Source organism: Canis lupus, chromosome 8 (assembly GCF_048164855.1).
Source record: "Canis lupus baileyi chromosome 8, mCanLup2.hap1, whole genome shotgun sequence".
In the NCBI taxonomy this organism is placed as follows: domain Eukaryota; kingdom Metazoa; phylum Chordata; class Mammalia; order Carnivora; family Canidae; genus Canis; species Canis lupus.
Window position 1 is genome coordinate 17,098,958 of NC_132845.1, and position 20,010 is coordinate 17,118,967.

The 20,010-nt window shown below is 41.7% G+C and overlaps 2 long non-coding RNA genes across 3 annotated transcripts in view; one reads left to right on the top strand and one right to left on the bottom strand.

Moving 5' to 3' along the window:
• Positions 1-20,010, bottom strand: part of LOC140637896 (uncharacterized) — a 189,857-nt gene that overhangs the window by 152,087 nt on the left and 17,760 nt on the right. The window lies entirely within an intron of this gene.
• Positions 16,510-19,204, top strand: LOC140637897 (uncharacterized). Its single transcript, XR_012034974.1, has 2 exons — positions 16,510-17,387; positions 18,330-19,204. It is a non-coding gene; the product is annotated as an uncharacterized lncRNA (long non-coding RNA).

A 20,010-nucleotide genomic window follows, 5' to 3' on the forward strand; every position in this document is an offset into this window, starting at 1 on the left:
TATGGATATCTAATCCCACCAGAGTCCGTTGCTTTGTACCAAAGTCCTTGTCCACAAGAACTTAATGGCCTTCTCCAAGCCATTCAGATCTGTGTGGAGCCACACTCCAGACTGAAGTAATTCCCTTCCCTAAAATCTCGTGGTCTGTATTATTTCCATCATTCACGTGGCACTAAACACAGTGCCCCTTGTACCTCAGCCTTTTTTTTTTTTTGTTCAATTCTTTCTCACCTAGACTATGAGTCTCCAGAGGGTGGGAGATCTGTCTTTTCTCTTTTTGGTTCCCAGAACCTCTCATAATGTTCTCACATTGCAAGTGCTCAAAGAATGTTCATAAGGATGATACCTTTTAAAGATTTCCACAGTGGGTAAAGTCAGACTGTCACAGAGTCAGACCCAGCAGGTGGAAAGTGTGCACATGGAAATGCTTGTAGTTATGGATAATTAATGCCCTTCTGCCAAGGCCTGCCTGTGTCAGAGGCTGTCATCTGGGCCCCCCCTGGATTTCTCAGAAGCCGTCATCTGTGCTCTGAGCCTCTCTTGCATGTGCCAATGTACTCAGGCGATGGGGCAAAGAGTGGGGTCAGAATTTCTTTGCCAGAGAAAGGACCTCCATTTACCTAAACAGTGCTTAGGAAAGTGCAATGCAGACAACATGACAAGCTGCACTTCTAGGATGTGATCTGAAAGGGCCAAATTCAAGTGTTCACTAGGGCAGTCAACCTCCTCTAAATTCTAAATCAATGTCTGAGGGTGGAGCCTGTCCTGGATTCTGGTCCCTCTGCCAAACACATAAGATATGGCCAAAGCCTCAGGAGGGAGAGCCAAACATTGGGATGGAAAATAATATCTTTTTAGCTCAGAATTGGGGGTTGCTAGTTGGGGCCCAGGGCTACAGGAAAGCACCGATCTATACATTGAATGCAGAGGCAGAAGCAAACTATGCAGAAAGAAAGAAAAAAAAAACATACAAGAGAGTCTATATTACCAAAGAACATAGAAGAGACTCAATAGTGGCGAATATTGGAAATGTTCAAAGTATGTTCTCAAAAACAGTCAGTTCGTGTTAACTTGTCACCCACTGACACCCCTATAGTTTTTTTTTTTTACTGAGGAACTTGCCTATATTGGAAGTTAAATTATCCAAGAGAGAGCCATACATTTCAAATATTGTAGATCTGCAAACATTTTCAATGAAATCAAATGAAAACATATCATTTGAGACCACAGCTGTTTTCCACATTTTCCTTTGTTCCTCTTGGATACTTTTCTAACTTATGTTTGGTTTCATCACTTTTTAAGACCAGAAAACATTATCAGTGGGACCGCTAGAGCACCAGCCCAACAGAACACTCAGAAACAAGCAACAGAAGCACATTGTTTGGGCTGCAGATCCTTTTTTTTTTACTTTTCCATATGTTGGTCTACATGGAGCTAGTGATAAGGCAGAGAGTCTGTCACCCCGACAGCGAGTCTGGAGGTTCTTGTAGGGAAAAAAAAAATACGGCACAACACATTGGTTGGATATGGAAATGGACGGTTGGATGAAATGCTTTGTAGGTAAGGGGCTTGCTTTCCAACTAGTCTGCAAAATCCTTGAGACAGAGCCATGTACCTATCATCCATAATGCATGGTTTATTTTTAGTATGCATTTACATACAAAGTTGATGCTAAGTCCTCGATGAGCACTTCTTTCCAAAAAAAAAAGTTTACTGGCTGTTGCAGAGATACGATCTCCTTTTAAACGGCACCCGCCGTGCTTTGCCTTGGTGGCTGGCCATGCATTTTAAAGACAGCTTCTTCTACACTGTTTGAAAAAGGAGTCCCACCCTCAAAAACCAAGAGCAACCTAACGATGCTTCATCCTGTCATGTCTGGCCAAAGCTACACTTCTTTTTATCCCTTTCACTCTTTGATCCTCAGATAAGTGACATCTACAGCTCTGTGTAACTTTCAATGTTATATATTAAAAGCAGATACACACTGAAGACAGATACATGCTGAAGACATGCCATAATTCAAGCTTCATAGACGGTAACACAGACAGAAGAAGCAAGAGACGGGAACTTCAAATGAAACCTGCGCAAAATCCTTCCTCCCAAAGTGATAATGATAATAAATGGGGAGATGAGTAATCATTGGTCTAGTGCCATAACCTGCCACGTTACGAAATGAGTTCAGTTCTAAAGTAGGCTTAGAATAGGCAGTAGTCCTATGAAGCCTAGGCTTCCTAGGGACCGAAGCTAAAGATACTTAGTGGATCCTGGACCACATCAGAAATCTGACCCCAAGCCAAAACTACCCATAGAGAGAGAGGTCAGGGAACTCTGAGCCCGCTTCAGCTCACGCTGTCCCTGTGGGGGCGAGAACATTACCTGGAGGACTTCCCACACCTGCCCTCATCTCCTTGAGGCTGCTTCTCCAGATCAGGGCCAGAAGAGACCGGCCTCCAGAGTTTGAGACAAATAGGGAGAAATGTTTCATATGATCATACTTTGTCTCAGCTATCGAAAACACCCCGTGAATCGTGGAGCCAATGTTTAGGGAAAGGGATGGGACAGGCTGCCTACGGTCTAGTACTTGACGAAATGTTAAAAAAAAAAAAATCTATGTGGTGAGTAAGCTAAGTATTCAGATGTTTGAGGTAGCTTTTCTAAACTTTACAATCGCCCAGAATTTGGTCTTCAGTTAGAACAAGAAAGCCACACAGGAACAATATTTCTCTTAAATTACTCCATACTATGAGATTACATGGGAAGCAGATGAGGGTGGAATAATAGAGTTCAAAATATTGTATTTCAAGAACAAGAAATAGTGTTTAGCAGGCCGTTTGAACATTTCGAGAATGTCTAAAAGCCAAAAACAAGAGACTAGCCTAAGGATTAAACACGAGGGGAAGATTATTTGTTCAGACCCCCGTTTCATGTTGCACAAAGAAATAATAAACAAGGGTGCTGGGTTAGCTACATAGAATGCATTCTGCTTTATGAATATAGATGCAAATGTGGGTGGTAATCATCAGTGTTTATCATCTTACCAACATGATAGAGTCTGTAGCTTGGAGGCAAAGCGCCTTAGAAAAATGGGCCTCTCCAGCTTCTCCATTCTCCCTGAGAGGAACCACAGGACCAAAGCTGGCCTTTTCCTTGAGCTTTCTAGCCAGAGCATCAATCACCAAGCATCCAATAGTGAAGGGCCCCCAAAGCAAACTCATCATGGCCTGGGCAATGTGAACCTCATCATTTTGGTGATGCCGTTCTGAGAGAATCACTGGGTACCCATGTTTCATTTCCAGCTGATCTGCTGAGACTCATTTGCACTGGCCAGGGACAATAGTCAGCTCCTGGAATGCAAGCGTTTCATCTCATTCACTGAAACGAGGCCTTCAGGAGCTAAAAATTCTTCTGGTTTCATTGCCTCCTGGCTGGTAGTGGTGGTTGGGTAGTGTGAAAGGTAGAGGCTGGTTTAGTTACTACTGCTTCTCCCCTCTTGCTCTCCTCTCTTCTTCTGCAATTCCTGAGCAAAGGCTTTTCTTATGGTTCAAACAAACCATAACTGTCACAACTGCTTTTTACTGAGCACTTGATCATGCATCAACCAACCTGAACAGTACAGAGACCCTGTATGGCAAGTACTTTACAAATAAACAGCAGCACAGAGGGGTTAAGTAATTTGCCTGAGGTCACACAGCTAATGAATGAAACCCAGGCCTTCATAAATCAAAAACTGTTAATCACCATGCTATAATTGATTTTCGCGAGCCATGTGGTTATTAGCTCCCCAATTCTTGAGTCTCAAATTTAATGTCTCATTCCTACTTTTATCTACCATCACAACTCCTTTTACTGGTATACCACTTTTATCTCCTTATTCTGTTCAATGATTCTTTAAATTAAATTTGTTTTGCTTTCAGAATTATTCTCAGTGTCTTGGTTACACAATATCATCTGCCGCTTCTAAGAGAAAACGACAGAAAAGTGTTCAGTGGGCAGAGGCTGACTTTCCAACTCAGGCACCCATCTATAATTTTGCATTATAATTTAGAATTACTGCTCTCAAAGTGGCACCCCTAATTCTATTCTAGGCCCCCAAAGACCTGGAAATGGTAGACAATGGCGGGAGGGAAACATAATGATTCCTCCTAAATTGAAAGTCAATAAAAAATAAAAAAGAACATAAAAGATAAGGCAAGCTTGAAGTGGAGGCCAGAAACTGCTACAACTCTAAGAATAAAGAGAAGAGAAAAGGAGCCAAAACAAAAGAAATGAAAAACAGAAAATGTCCATATTGGAGATCAGTGACAATGAGAAGAATGAGGTGAGTTTCATTCATTATTCCTTCGACAAACATGCACTGAGCACTTACTATCTTCTAGAACAGGGATACAATGGTCAAGAAGCACATAAACTCCTTGTCCTCCTGTGGAGTCCACAGTGTTGCAGAGGGGTGGAAGAAAGATAGTTTCTATAGACAGAAACTATAGAGTTTGAAGAGTGCTTTTGAAGCTCTGCAAAGCACTTTAGAACCTGAAAATGGAAGGGCTCGCAGAAGTGGTTTAGGCAAAAATTGGGGGATAAATGCTATAAGCATTGCATGAGAAATGTCCCAGAAGATCTTAAGAAGGCCCTTTATCTCCTTATGTTCAGGCTAGTCTAGTTCCTCGAGCAGATCATTGAATCTCTACTGCATTTGATTGTTCTATTTAATAACTATCTTCTGCAGAGTACTTTGGAGTCTGTTTAGGGATCACAACCTATGATAATTTAGAAAAGAAGATGATGGTATGTCTGTGTATTCTTTTTTTCCTTTGCCATTAAAATGTCTGACATATTTGGGTGCACAATAAGCAAACACAGATGTGAATGAAGCAAAATAACGGAAGGAAGTACTGATGGAAAACTGAAAGTGAAAAGGCCACGTAGCAGATTTCACAAATGATTTGAACACCAAAGGTCAGAGCATAGCAACCCTACGGTTAGGCTCCCGTACAAATATCATATTACAGGAAATACACTGGAGAAGAATAGAAAAGGTGCCGAGAGGGTAAGCCAGATCAAAAAGTCTTGGTAAGTAGCCGGGTTAGGGACTGAGCTCTGTGGAAGGAAGAGCCCCATGCAGGGCAACGAGTGGTGTTCCTCATCCCCACCTCAGAAGACCTGCAGTTACATGGCTGGGGGGAGAAAAGATAAATGCAAGACCAAAAATCCAACGAATTGCAGAGGCACTGGAACCCATGTCGTTACACGTGGAGTAATTTGAGAAGAGGTTAGGAGAGTCCGCAGAAGATGCTGTGCTTGTGCACATGCTGAGCAAGAGAGGAGGCTGACGGGAAGAACTTCTGGAAGCACCATGACCGCAATGACTACCACCGATGAGGGAGGAGAGAGAGCATCTGCCTTGCTCCCCATGGAATGCCTTTTGCTGTTTTGGAGAGTGCGGTAGAGGATGTATTGGGGACTGGTAGTGACATCACCGACTCTTCAGGGCTGATGAAAAATGGCACCAGTTGACAAAGAGGTGTGGAAGGTGGAGAGTGAGATGGGAGCACAGAAAGTGATCCAGGGCAGTTAACCCTATAAGCTCAACAAGAAGTCTGTCATGAAACCAACTGAAATATCTGCTGACTTAGCAAAGACTCAATTTTTCGAGGTCACAAAAAGAAGGATTTTACTATGGGAACTAAGAACACTGTGAAAGTTCCAGAGGCTCCTGCTTATTTACCTGACCCCACTACCTCCCCTCTGCTTCTGTTCTCTATATAAACTGTCCTGCTTCTTAGATAATGGTTGGGTAGCTCTTTCCAGTGACTGTCTAGTAGGGAATCCTCCAAATGCTCTCTCTGGACCACAGGAACAGGTGCTTTGGCATCGCTGCTCTGGATGATACTCTTTCATATAAAATATTGCCTTGTCATTCATCCTTTCAGTCATTCACCAGCTACGGTTTATGTGCTGTCTTCATGCCATGTACGGTGTTTGGGGCTGGTCATTAAATAATAAGCGACATTAAGGAGAAACTATTCAGGTTAATATTAATTCAGGAGTGATGTAGTTCTGAAAAATATGACAACCATCCCCCATCTCAGCATCGCAGGGTTTTCTGATTATCAAAAGGACCATTGAATGACTCTCTAAACAAAAGCTTTTTTGGTTTTATACATGTGCTCAAACCTGACTGGCCCTTAATCGAGGCACTAGGCGAGGTCATAAATGAATGGTGTAGGCCCTTCTAAATCTGCAAATGGCCTAACTGGAGGCCAATTCCTACACCAGTTTTTGTTTTCAACTATACCAAGCTGGTTGATTACTATAATTTCGGTCCTGATAGATAGATACAGGATAAATCCCAGGGCTGGAAGTCTGATGGGAGTATGCAGCTAAAAATATGTGGGGTGCCTGGCTGGCTCCGTCTGTAGAGCATTCTGCTCTTGATCTCAGGGTTGTGAGTTTGAGCCTCACCTAAGGCATAGGGATTACTTAAAAATAAAATCTTAAAAAAAAAAGTGTGGAGAAAAAAGCATCATTAATGTATGTCATGCAATTAATAAAAAATATAATGTGACCTTTTTGTCATTCTAAAGAAATATTTACCTTATAATTTTGTATTTGAAATGCTGTCTTTCTTTTTTTTTTTTTTTTTATTTTTTTTTTTTTTAAATTTTTTTTTTTTTATTTATGATAGTCACAGAGAGAGAGAGAGAGAGGCAGAGACACAGGCAGAGGGAGAAGCAGGCTCCATGCACCGGGAGCCCGACGTGGGATTCGATCCCGGGTCTCCAGGATCGCGCCCTGGGCCAAAGACAGGCGCTAAACCGCTGCGCCACCCAGGGATCCCTGCTGTCTTTCTTTTTTGATGATGTTCCCCCACCCAAACTGTATCAGGCCCTACAACACGTGGACCTGCCCCTGGTGGAACCTTCTCTCTCTGTTCTGCTGCTATCTAGCTATGAAAATTGGGCTGGTCACTTAACTTACCTATTTATTGTTGTTGGTGTTGTTATCTTACCTCGTGTTTCCTTAAAGTATGTGTAGCAATACTCTCAGTGTGTAGTAGTGATAGGTTTTAGAAGAGGTTATCTATGGAAAAGTATATGGCAAATTAAAAATACTGTACTCTTGAAGGCATTATTTAGAGCCCCACAAGCCCTTCTTACTTCAGTTTGGATTGCATTTGTTGCTTTAGCCTCAAAAGCCCCTGTGGGGCTTGCATTGTTGTTTGGCTCTGGAATTCCTGTTAATTAATTAATTAATTAATTTTTATGTAGTAAAGCTCAGACTCACTATCTAATCCCAAATTTCTTCAAGTAGACATCGAATTATTTACTTCTTTATAGATTTCACTGGACCTAACACTGCATACATGTGCTTAATAAATGTGGATTTTTCAAAAGGAACTGTATTCTAAGATTTTGCAGCATATTTATCCATCCATCCATCCATCCATCCATCCATCCATCCATCCATTTGTCTATCCATCCATTTAATAAATATCTAATAAATGCTTAACATGTGCTACAATTGAAGCCCAGAATGAGCACCGATGAAAACCAGGCTGCCCCAGTTGAAGTGGGTTGGGGGACCCTGAGCCCAGCCTGATTGGCTTCCTCCTGGCAGCATTCGAGGCTTACAGCTGTGGAGAGGATATGTGCAGATCACCAACCCTAGCACAACACACTGGCCGATACCATGCAATATGCTACAGATATAACAATTGATGCTAGACAGTGCTTCCCCTCCCCAAAAGCTTACACTGTCACAGGGAAGACCAAAAGGTAAAGAAATAGATCATAATAAACTTGCCTGAAGGAGTTAAGGGAAGCTACACAGAGAAGATATCCTTTGAGGTAGGCCTTGAATGGCAGAAAAATTCAGCAGGCAATAAAACAGGAGAGTATTCCTTAAATAGACATCAGCATCCACAGAGATGCAGAGATATGCCAGCATAAGCCAGTGAAGAATAGGTGGGGTTTCTGTGGCTCTGATGGCGGCAAAGACATTGACACCAATGACATCCTGAAGGGCTTGGTTGACTGTTTTTTGTTTTGTTTTGTTTTGTTTTTGTTTTTGTTTTTGTTTTAGAGAGAAGGGGGTGGCGACAGAGGGATAGGGAGAGAGAGAATCTTAAGCAGGCTCCATGCCCAGTGTGTGAGCCTGATGCAGGGCTCCATCTCACAATCCTGAGATCATGACCTGAATTGAAATCAAGGGTCAGACACTTAACCGACTGAGTCACCCAGGAGCCCCTGAGCTTGGTGGATTTTTTAATCCTGTATTTTGTTCCTTTTTCTGGGTGTAGTGAGCAGCCACTGAAGGTTTTAAATGGGGTTGCAGGTTCAGCCTTGCATTTCAAAAACAATACAAAAACCTCCCATTAATCCTGAGCTTCCAAAACTAGAATCTTCCATCCAGATTCCAAAATGTTTCACCATTTGGTATGTGATGATTGTGGATTTCTTCTGGATGATTCATGGAAGCCACTATCACAGATTCATCCCCTCTAATATTAATTGAATTTAATCTGAAATGGGAAGCTTCAACAGTGTTGAAGAAAAAGAAAATATATTTGAAATCTAACTCCCTTATTTTAAAAGTCTTCAAAAAGCGAGAAATATGGGACTATAACATTTGCTCTCTTTCTCTAACTGTGCATTTCTTCTAAACAATTTTCTGAGATTTCTCCATTGATTAAAGTTAGGACTTCACTGTGGGAACCCTTGAGTTTTAGCCAAACAGAGATTACTCTTTGGATAATACCGTGCACAGTAAAATGGAATATGCCTACTTTTGTGTATCTAAAAATGATTAAGAAGTCTGTCCTGAATGTGAAAACCAGAATAAAATGATACGCATTAGGTGCAAAGCAAAGAAGTAAAATACCACCCGGAAGGCAAAAAATATGGGTTTCAACACGGGCATATCTGTAGGTCTATCAAAAATATGATAAGGCAGAAAAAAAAAAAACCGCTTGCATTAAGATCCACATCGCTGAATTCTCCAGAAGGCAGGCACCAGTCAAGTATGGGGAGAGGGAGCACTTCCCCGGGCAGGTCCTCCCGGGTAGAATGAGGTCCCCAAAGAGCAGAAATGTTAATTATTAACCTCAATATGAGGCCCTGCATTAAGAGTTCATATTTGTAAATGCTTTTGATCCTCAGATAAGCTGTTTTCTGTTCCAGCACTCCCTCGGCAACTCCAAACTCTCTATTTATTATTTTTTTATTTTCTTAATTTTTTAATCAAGACCTGGGGTGAGGATGGTGGGGTTTGTATTTGGGGAGGAAGAGAATCAAGAGCCCCCTCCATACCTGGGAAAATGCTAATTCCTGTTTTTAAGAAAATAGGCTAAGAAAAAGCTCAAGGGAGTCTAGGACATCAAAGAACTCTTCTAAAACAACTTTTTGACGATTTAAATGAAAATGAGGCAGACGTATATGGATTACATTTTCCCCTTAAAGCAGCCTGAGGTTTGAAGATTAAGGGGGAGAGAGATGGACGTAGAACATACCAGGGGTGCATCATCAGAGTTTCAAGGGTCCCCCCGCCCAGGGCATCACCCCGCACCCCGAAGTAGGCCACGCCAGCCCTGAGAGCACTCTGTGGTAGCTCTTTCTGCTCACGAAGGACATGTTGTCCTGTAATTACTCTGTCATTTCCTAAAAGGTGAAATCCGTAACAGGTTCATGCTTTTTGGCCGAGTCGGGAGTCCCGGTCCCCCCACATCCTTTCAGGAGGAACAAAGAGGAACTGGACATTTAAGAACTGTGCTCCAGAATCTAGAAGAAAGAATATTTGGCAGGGAGGACGCAGATAAGACACAGAAAAATGGCAAACAACATTTCTGTTTCCTCTCTGGCCTCTCAAAACACCTCCAAAATGCTTTCTGTCATTAACTTTTTTTTTTTTTCCTCCCTCTCTCTCTCTCTCTCTCTCTCTGTCAACAAACAAGTATAATTTTGTAACTGAATGTGATAACAGAATAGGGTAGGGTAAAAATAGCTAATGTTTAACTCGCAGACAAAATGAAAAACCTACCACCCCAACCAATGTAAATGTTAAAGCGATGTTTTAATTCTTAGGAGAATCTAAAGGAGACGTGAGCATTGATCAAGGGTGGTTATTTGTTGTCCGCGCTCCTGATAAAAATTGTAAGGTTGGGGAATTAAAAAAAAGAGAAGTTTTAGAGCCTAGAATAATTGGGAATTTTACCGTCTCAAAGATCAAATGCAATAGGAATGTAACCTGGGTGGTTTTTTTTTTTCATATCAAAATTAATCTTTCAGTTTGAAAGGTCTAGCGTTGTGAAATGTTATAGGGCATTTCTGGGCCAACTCAGAATGAACAGTTAGCAGGCTTATCATCAACTTAGGAATGATGTTCTAATTTCATGAATTGTAAAAAGCCTAGTCTTCTCTAACTCCACAGGGAAGTCAGATCAATAGGTGAAATGTCTGTGTATGACATGGTTTTGTATGAGTTGGAAAACTCTGTATATTATATAAGCAGTTACTTGCTAGTCAATTCTCAAGGGTAGGCCTCCTCTGGAGGTTCTTAAGATATGGTCGTTAAACACAGCTTCATTTAGACCCAGTTCATAGCGACACAACCTCTGATCATTCTATCAGCTACCTACCCTCTGCCAGTACATTTTAATAATCACACTTTTCTTTTGTCCTCTAACCTCCACCCTATCACTCAGAAATTTCTGTTAACCTGAATCTTTGAAAACATGACCCAAAATAATCATGGAAGTTAAAGTGGAGATTCGGTGGCTCACAGCTACAATGTCGTTTATGTCTGGAATCTTTTCTGATTGTTCGTGGCATCAACTTTACTGGTCAGTGTTCTTCCCAAACTGGTTGTTACATGTTTTGAATATTATCGTTGAATGGATGCACAGTGTCCTAAATTCCTCAAGATAATGTTACTAGGTCTCAATTAACACTGCCATTGACTTGTTTCCGTCGCTTGTCGTATCTTGCCAAGAATATTGCCAAAGGCCCTGATAACCGCATGAGATCACTTGTGTTCACTACAGGATACAAGCATGTTGAGATAGGTCTAGGTAGGCAAGGCTTCGTATAGGCCTTGATTATTATGATAGATTTAGTATCTCCAAAAAATAAAAGATAAAGAAACAAAGATTCAAGGAAGGTGGAAATGAAGAAAGTAGGTTTTTTTTTCTTTTTTTAAAGATTTTATTTATTTATTCATGAGAGACAGAGAGAGAAAGAGGCAGAGACACGGGCAGAGGGAGAAGCAGGCTCCACGCAGGAGCCGGATGTGGGACTCGATCCGGGACTCTGAGATCACGCCCTGAGTCAAAGGCAGACGCTCAACCACTGAACCACTGAGGCATCCCAAAGAAGGTAGTTGTGGTTCAAGAAAAATGAGCTAATGTCAGAAGAAGGAGATGATTTTGAAGATGACAGCGTATCTACAGTCCATGTCCTATAGCCAGCCTCACAGACTTCTGAGTGTCAGGTGGCCGCGGATGAAACCGACCACTTAATTTCACCTCAATCAAGAGAACACTGGAAGGGGAGCCCTCAACAACCCTGATTTCAGCATCGTCTGCAGCCAGGGGAAGATGTGTCCTCAGCAGAGAACTGAGTTCCGTCAGTGACGTTGGTGTAGATGCCAGGGGGCAGCCACAGAAACAGCAGCCTTTGCCCCTGGACTGTGCATTAGCAACAGAACAGCCCCTTTGGACACTGACAACCACCAGAGACATGACCACAGAACGCCAGCATTCTCATGCATCCATTCACTGATCCCAACCAATATTTATGAGTTCCTGCTATGTTCCAAGAACTAGGGGTTACGGATAAGGCAGCAAAAATAACACACCTGCCTTTCTGATCATTAAGTACAGTGAGAAATCTATTTTCTATCCCAGTTGAGCACACGTACATGCATAGGTGCACACATACCCATGAGCACCGAAACATAGTTTCAGGAAACAATGCTGACCCTTGTCATATGATGCACTCTGATCTTTTCTACACTCAGTTGATATTTTCTATTATATTGTATCCTATATTCTTTTGTGTTAAAAACATGCTGCTTAGTCTTAGTAAATCGATTTATGGACCAATGGATTCTGACTCACAGAATGAAAAGCACTTTTCTAATTGGAATTACAACTGTCGTATTTAATATTTATTAAGCATTTACGATGTGCTAGGCACTGTTCTAAGTACTCTACGTATACTAACTTATTCATTCCTTATAACTTGACTGCATTCACTTGGATAATGAGAGGACTTAGTCCCAAGGAGTCTTGCTCCAGATCCTACACACTTAAACAGGGAAGAAGGAAATAATGAATATCACCAAATAACCAAAGGGACTTGACCTTGTAAGGAGACACCTCTGAGGGCTCTCAGATCTATTTAGGAAAAAAAAAAAAATTAGTAGGAGTGGTCTGTGAATAGCCAGGAAAATAATGCCTTGCAACTGTTCCTGCAAACCTATTTTTACCCTCAGGCTGTTAGGGCCTGGAAAACACAAATGATACCTCACTACATCTCTGCTTCTCCTAGAGTTAAATGTTTTCAATACAAGTCTGATGTTTTCACCCTCTGACTTCAGAACTTTCAGTGCAACTCCAGGGGCCACTTGGTAATATCCACTTAGTGTGGAGTGTATGTTTCTTCTGCCCCACCCCAGCTACCAAATTGGAGGTCAGTTGCAGTTTCCTCACCCTCCCAACCAGCAGTTGTGTGGAATACCATGACAGTGGGTAAATACCACGGATGGTAGTTTTGAAAGAAGCATTGTGTACAGGGAAAGCAAATCCATACTCAGGATAAGTGTACATTCCAGTAAGAATAAAGCATTGCCTCTCCCATGACAAAATCAGTCCAATGCAATCAACCACGTAGCCGGTTTGATCACCCTAGAGAATGGTGCCATGTCGGGGACTCCGTGTTGGTCTTTGATGCTGGCATAGCGGGCATTCAGCAATAGCTGACGCCAGGTTGGTACTGGTAAATAGAAGTCTATATCACTGAGCCCATGTAAAACTTCCATCCTTTCCACCATGGCCACACAGTTCATGACCCTTTGGGCAATAATGGGGTGGCTGGGGAAAGAAGCTGATTGAAATCCAGCAGATGGCTCATTCTATCTACTTGATTGCTAAAATTCTCCTCTGCTAAAGTTACCCTTTGGTGATCATTGAAATGTTACACAGATATCTTCACTTTTTTTTTTTTCTCATTCAGAGAGGTCTATCCACATACCTCTTTCCAAATTTCTTTGTTGCCAATGTTCCATTCATGTTCCTTCCAAATCTCTAACCATGCAGCCAAGCCATTGGCCACTGCCAATGGATCTATACACTCTTCCTACCCTTTGCCATTTACCATTCAGTGTATCTAGGTGTCTTGCTTGAAGTTTCATCCACTGGTGGGATTTCCCATTACCATTGTCTTTCAAGGATGTCCCAGAAAGGGCAGTGTTGTATTGCAGCTGCTCACTTTTGGGTGGTGCCTGAATATCATGCAGAAGAAGCATCTGCATGATGGGTTAAGCTTTCTCTTCCTCAGTCAACTGGTCATACAAAGTCTACACGTATACATGTGTATGTATTTGTGTGTTATATTCAATCTGATTTGCAAATAAATTAATGCAACATAAAACCCAAAAAATCCATTTTGGGTCGAGCTGGATATCATGAGGTAGCCAAAGCTAGCATGCAAATTAAAAATTGTGTATCATCAAAACCCTTAAATTTCAAAAAGTACAGTACATATACTATAGCTTATCAGTAAGTTCCACGTAGCCAATTTTCCTATACCACTGGACTAGACAGTTTCTTTGGTTCAGCATCAGATAATATGGTTAGCTTGCCACACAAGTAGCTAGAGACCATGCTACAAGACTTACATACTATAATTTTAAACACCAGAGAAACAATGGCAGAGCAAGATGCTTCCCACATGAGAGGCATGTGAGAATTGAGACCTTAGGACAGAATAGAAAATTCACACCTCTCATCTCATACTTAAATAAATATAGAAATAGGAAGCCAACCAGCCAGTCAACCCAGGGTAGGTTTTATTTTCAAAGTCAATGTTAAACTCTACTACAATAAAAACAACTGTTTATTGGACATCTTTTCTAAAAACACATGAAGTTCTGAGGATCTACATAGCTCCACATATTCTATCATTGTTGATACTCTGCATTAAAGACAAAACACATATCTTTGCCCTAAAGGGGCTTACTTTCTGAAAGACAGGATAATTACCAACAGAGTTAACTGAAATTCATAGAAACATAACTCTCTTGAGCAGCCCGGATGGCTCAGCGGTTTAGTGCTGCCTTCAGCCCAGGGCGTGATCCTGGAGTCCTGGGATCGAGTCCCACATTGGGCTCCCTGCACGGAGCCTGCTTCTCCCTCTGCCTGTGTCTCTGCCTCTCTCTCTGTCTCTCATAAATAAATAAAATCTTTTTTTAAAAAAGCCACTTAATAGTCATAGAAAACCTATGGCTATTACTATCATCTTTAAACAGACAATTGTGACTTAAAGAAATCACTTAACTAATGTCTCCAAACTAGTATAAGGTAAAAATGGGATTTCTATTTGGGTCTAAATCTCATGCTTTTAGCCACCAAGTGAAGCTCTTACAGAAAGATAGCAAATGAATACTGGTTTAATTCCTCCTCCTCAATGAGAACCTTATGAGTTACCCCCTTTACCTTAGTTATCCATCCACAGTTTTTGTGGTATGCACAATAAAAAGTATTGGGTTCAAATTCTAACTTCTTTATTGCCTGACTGTGTGACCTTGGCAAAGTCATTTAGCCTTGCTCAACCTTATTTGGTTAAATAGTAAGTGGCTTCTCTTATTGGCAAGTCTGAGATATTCAAGTGTTTTGTGAATCAGAAAGCGGAATCCAAATGTAAAATGCCATCTGCATCTCTTTGTAATGTCACAAGAAGCTATATGAAAGTTAAAAAGTAACAATTTTGAAAAATTTGTATATTGGTATTTTATCTAAGAATTATCAGTCTCACTACAAAATGTAAAAGCAAAAGGAATCAAAATAAAATTCAAGAAAATCATTAATTCCTGAAAGAATAGGATGGGAGAGTTAGAAGATCTCTACAGGAAAGGCAAGACAGTGAGCACCTATACAGACAAGTGGAGTGGTCTTAGTCGTGTCACTTAATCTCTTCAAGCCTCACTTTCCTCCTTTATAAAACTATGGGGTTGTGCTAAATAATCTTCAGGTTCCCTTACAGGCTTCACATTTTATCAGTCAAGACCTTCAGGATCCTCTAGCTGTGACCACCTCCGTCTACTTCATTCTGACCAGACTGGAGAATCTAACAAAATCTCTCACCCAGTTGATCTGAGTGCATTTTAACCACAGAAACACTGAAGATCGTGTGTGTTTGGTCTGCTTTTCTGAACTGAATGACCTCTCAGCTTTGTAAAACGTATCTTTCATTGACTTCAATACCAACCACCTAATCCCTGGAAATTAATCGAGGGAATTTGAGTTTGAATTTCCTTGGTGTATGGAAAATCTTGTTACTTAAATCTCACTGTTGTGTGTTGTAATTTTTAAGAGATCATCATAGCAATCTCCTAGTTCTATTTAAACTCTCTCTGAAAATCCAAATGGGTTTATTTCTTAAATTGCTAATAACCTTACCCAGTCAGACAAATTATCAAGTACATGGACTATAGTTGAACACAAACTCATTTCATTTGATCAAGGCAAGAAAAAATATAAAGATTTCCATTTCGAGAGTAAAACTGCCAGGGTGAATTACTTGGAATGCAGTTCAACGTGATGAAATGCCATAAATTATACTGAAAATTTCTTTGTGTAGGTATTCAGCTCGGTATGCTTTTATTGATAAAACAGCAATCCCCCTCCTTTTTTTTTTTTTCTTTTTTTCCTTTTTTTTTTCCCCCTACAAGGAGTAACGATTACATTTCCCTGGAAAAGGATTTGACTTTTATTAGCTGACTACGGCACTGGTACAAAAACTCTTAATGCTCTTATGCTAATTTTGGCAGGAAAAAAAAATATATCTCCCTAATAAGGTCGGCCTGGGGTCTTGGGCCTCATGTCACCTGGCTTGTGTTCTTTTGGTCTCTCCTGTAAGGGCAGCTCAAGCGAGCAAGTCAGTTCACTCAAGTTAAAAGCAGGAACCAAGGTGAAAGAAAAGTATTCTCAGATACAACATAACAAATGTACTGCCTCATAAAGATGCTTTTTTCAAACAAAAGTCTGGCAGAGCTGGGGAATCAGAACAGAAGGAAATACAGAGTTCTAGCAGGCTGCACTTGTAGCTCCTGAAGGAGGCTGGATGATTCCCACACACTTCTCCCCCCACTGGGCGTGCATTCGGCAGTCAGTCTTCTGCTTCGGTTCTGCTGTTTGATTTGCAAGAACCTGCTAGAGTATACAAAAGTCAAAAAGTATATATATATACATATATCAAGGTTTTTACGTCCGTATCTTTGAGCCGAGTCTTCAAGAGCGACCAGCTGCCTTCTGAAGAGACCTGTTGGAAAACTTGGACGGAATCTCCCCGAGTTGGAGAGGAAGGGGCCCCATTCCCTGCGCATTAGTCACTCTGTAAAAGATTAATCCTAACGAGCTACGTTCTCCAGGCGGGCACACCCAGGCTTTGCATCACATACCTACGATTGCTCAATATTTAGGCCAAAACGTGTATACTCAGATGCTGATGGATATCGTCTTTCCAGAAACCATTAACCACAGCATTAACTGTACTAACTTAGGGAGGTTAAGGAATGAGGCCCAGCAGGGGGGTGCTTCGAGTGGCTGGGGAAGCACCTGCTCAAAGCCGGTGTAGAAGGACTTGTTGAGGGGACTCCACTTTCTAAAAAACACAGCCCGAAGAAAATCCAGTGCCCCGGCTTTCTGTTCCGAGTTTTTGGCCCCTTCCCACGTCTTTGCAGGCCAGTTGCAGCGGGGAGTGCTGCCCGCTTCATTGGCTTCATCAGCTAATGGCAGCCACCACCGTGATGGAGTTGGGAGCGTCATGCTCAAGAAATCAGCAAGGGGACAGAAGTTCCTGCTACCCTTGCCAGAGCCCCGGGGGACAACCACACACAGGGCGGCCACGCGGAGTTGGCTAGCTGTGCGCCGGGAGCTGGGCCCGGCCTGCTGCTGTGGCCCGGAGGTCACGGCCCATGCTCAAGGCCCCTGTCCCAATGCAGGTCCGCAATCGAATGCCATTTAGATTCCATGCCTGCTTTGCCTGATGAAAAAGGTTGTTTTTGTTTTGTTTTGTTTTGTTTTGTTTTGTTTTGTTTTGTTTTGTTTTTTTAAATCATTCTTCTGGCCTATCTCTTGGGACTTTGATGACTGTTGAGATTGAGAAGACGAAAAGGTAAAGAAACAGAAGCAGATTTTAAAAATCGAGCTAAAACAAAGAGGGATGTGAAGCAGAGAGAAGCATGAATCTCATGGTAGGATTAAACATGAATTTGTACTTAATGAATTTGAGAATAAATGTTAATTTATTAACAGAGAGAGAAAGAGAGTCCTCTCTATATATGACTATGCATATCACAGGGCTAGGTGATGCTGAGCCATCGAGCAGATTGTGACTCAGTCTCTCACCTTCAAAAGCTTACATTTCAGTGGAGGAAACAGGTCGATGATATTTGCTGACATTACTTTTGTCATTTGTGCCAAGCTTTGAGCAAAACACATGGTAGGCTGTATCGCTTTTAATCCTTAGTACACTATATGATTGATTAAGTACTATTAGTATCATGCAGGTTAAGACTCTAAGGCTTGGGAAAATTAAGTAACCTTGCCTAAAATCACACAACTGATAAAGAGGCAATCCAGCAATCAAGCACAAATCTTCCAAAGTCAGGAATCGTATGCGTTAGAATCATGATATGGTGGCTCACCAAGAATACAGTGAACAATAATAGAAGCAGATTGGAACAAAGGGTAAAGAAGAGGTAGGAAAAAGTTGGTTGGGAGAACAAAGAAAGGGATACTTCATTTTAAATAGCTTTATTAGGGGGACACCTGGGTGGCTCAGTGGTTGAGCATCTGCCTTTGGCTCAGGGATCGAGTCCCACATCAGGCTCCCATCAGGGAGCCTGCTTCTCCTTCTGCCTGTGTCTCTGCCTCTCTCTGTGTGTCTCTCATGAATAAATAAAAATCTTAGAAAAAAAAAGCTTTATTAGGAAGTTACTGTTGATCTATGGCTGTATAAGCAGCTCCAAGATGTTATAAGGAGTCTCAAGTGTCAGTGTAAGGTACTTGGGTATTGTTTCAGTAACTGACGTGCCCTCTCCCCTTTCTGATTTAGGGTAAATGCCCGAAGCTCTGTGCACATAAGACTCAATATCCTTTGTTTTGTTGGAAGTAGAAGAGCAATCGTGTACTTGCACCTGAGGTGAACAGCTGTCAAATCAAAGAACAGGAACAACAGAATGTGAAGTTGGACCACAAGAATTTGCAGAAGCAGCAGGGACAGCAGGGGCAGCCAGTTTGTGTGCACACAGCCTTCTTTTCTCCATGAGAATGTAGATTCCAGGAGGTCTGGGACATTCCTTACCTTGCATGTTGCCACATTGTCAGTAACCAACTTGGTGCTCTGTGAATGTAACCAGGTAAGCTGATGAGTCTCTCAGCAGACTCAGAGAACTGGGCCTCATCGTGGGTTTTCCCAGGTCACATTACCCATAACTTTGCTCCCCATTTCATCTTACATCTTAGACTTTCCTTCTGGCTTTGTGTTTCTTTGACTGGAAGTATATTCTTCAGTCCTCATTCCTTCACTGAGATTCTACTTATGATAAATTCAGTTTTTAAAAGAACATTTGATTTTATCCCCATTCTTGAATAATAGTTAATTAATCATATATGTAATAGTCTGGTTCCACATTTGATGTTTGACTGCTGGTCCTTTTTGACTCTCACTGCTTCCCCATCACCTTCTGCCACTTATCTGGGAAAACTGATAAGAAAGCCTGGGTGCTTTTTTAGAGTCAACAGGTAGTTCAAACCATGCAAACATGGTCCACACGAGAGAACTCTTAACCCAATACAGCTCCAACCCCCAACATAAACCCCAAGCTATTTGTCCCTCTCTGGTCTCACATCATATATTGGATCTGCTGGAGAACCTGCCCTGTTCTCCTCAAAAAGCTCCATTGTGTATGTAATAAACCTTTCCGCATCCTCTTGGTGTAAGTGTGGCATCATTAGTTTCAACATCTGAACCATATTTTGGGTGAGGGTGGATCCATTCTGTCTTTGAGTAGTGACCATGACAATTGGAACAGTGAGCAAGGAATCTGAGCAATGACGTCTTCTCTTACTTTGACTTGCTAAATGACATTGCTGCCTGATGACTAGTATGTCCTTTAGTTGTGTTGCTGCCTCCTGGAAAGTTTGTGCCTTGAACTGTGCTTCTTCACACTGTGTTTGCTGAGTCCTACTAAACCTAAATTGGAAGCTTTGCTGATTGGCATTTAAAGACAGGCATGTGGGATTGGGGCCCTCTTTAAAGGGACCCTGAGCTGTGTGCATACAGACCTATCTGTAAGTCTCAGATTGGATTGTTTTTTTCTTGACTCTAGCATAAGCCAGGACTAATGCTAGTATAATGAGAACAACTCAAAAACCATGTAACTGTTGGTTTTGACTCTCAAGCAGCATTAGTTCCCATCCTATAGAGCTCTCAGGAAAAAGACAGATATCCAGGACACTATACTGGCCCATTCAGTGGTCACTCACATGGAGGAAGAGCACTCTCCATGTGACATGCTGATGTCTATGCTCCTACAAGCAGATTTCTCACTGGGACCCAACAAAATGCCTTTGCTGCTGCTGCTGACTATGCCTCTGTCACCAAAAAGGATCCTGATAGGATTATAAGGATAACAACTACGACACCTGTGTGGCACAGCCAAGTCGTTAATTCAACTATTGCCATGGGGAAGGACCCTAACCCTGGTGATACTAACATGAAACTCAAAGAAGGA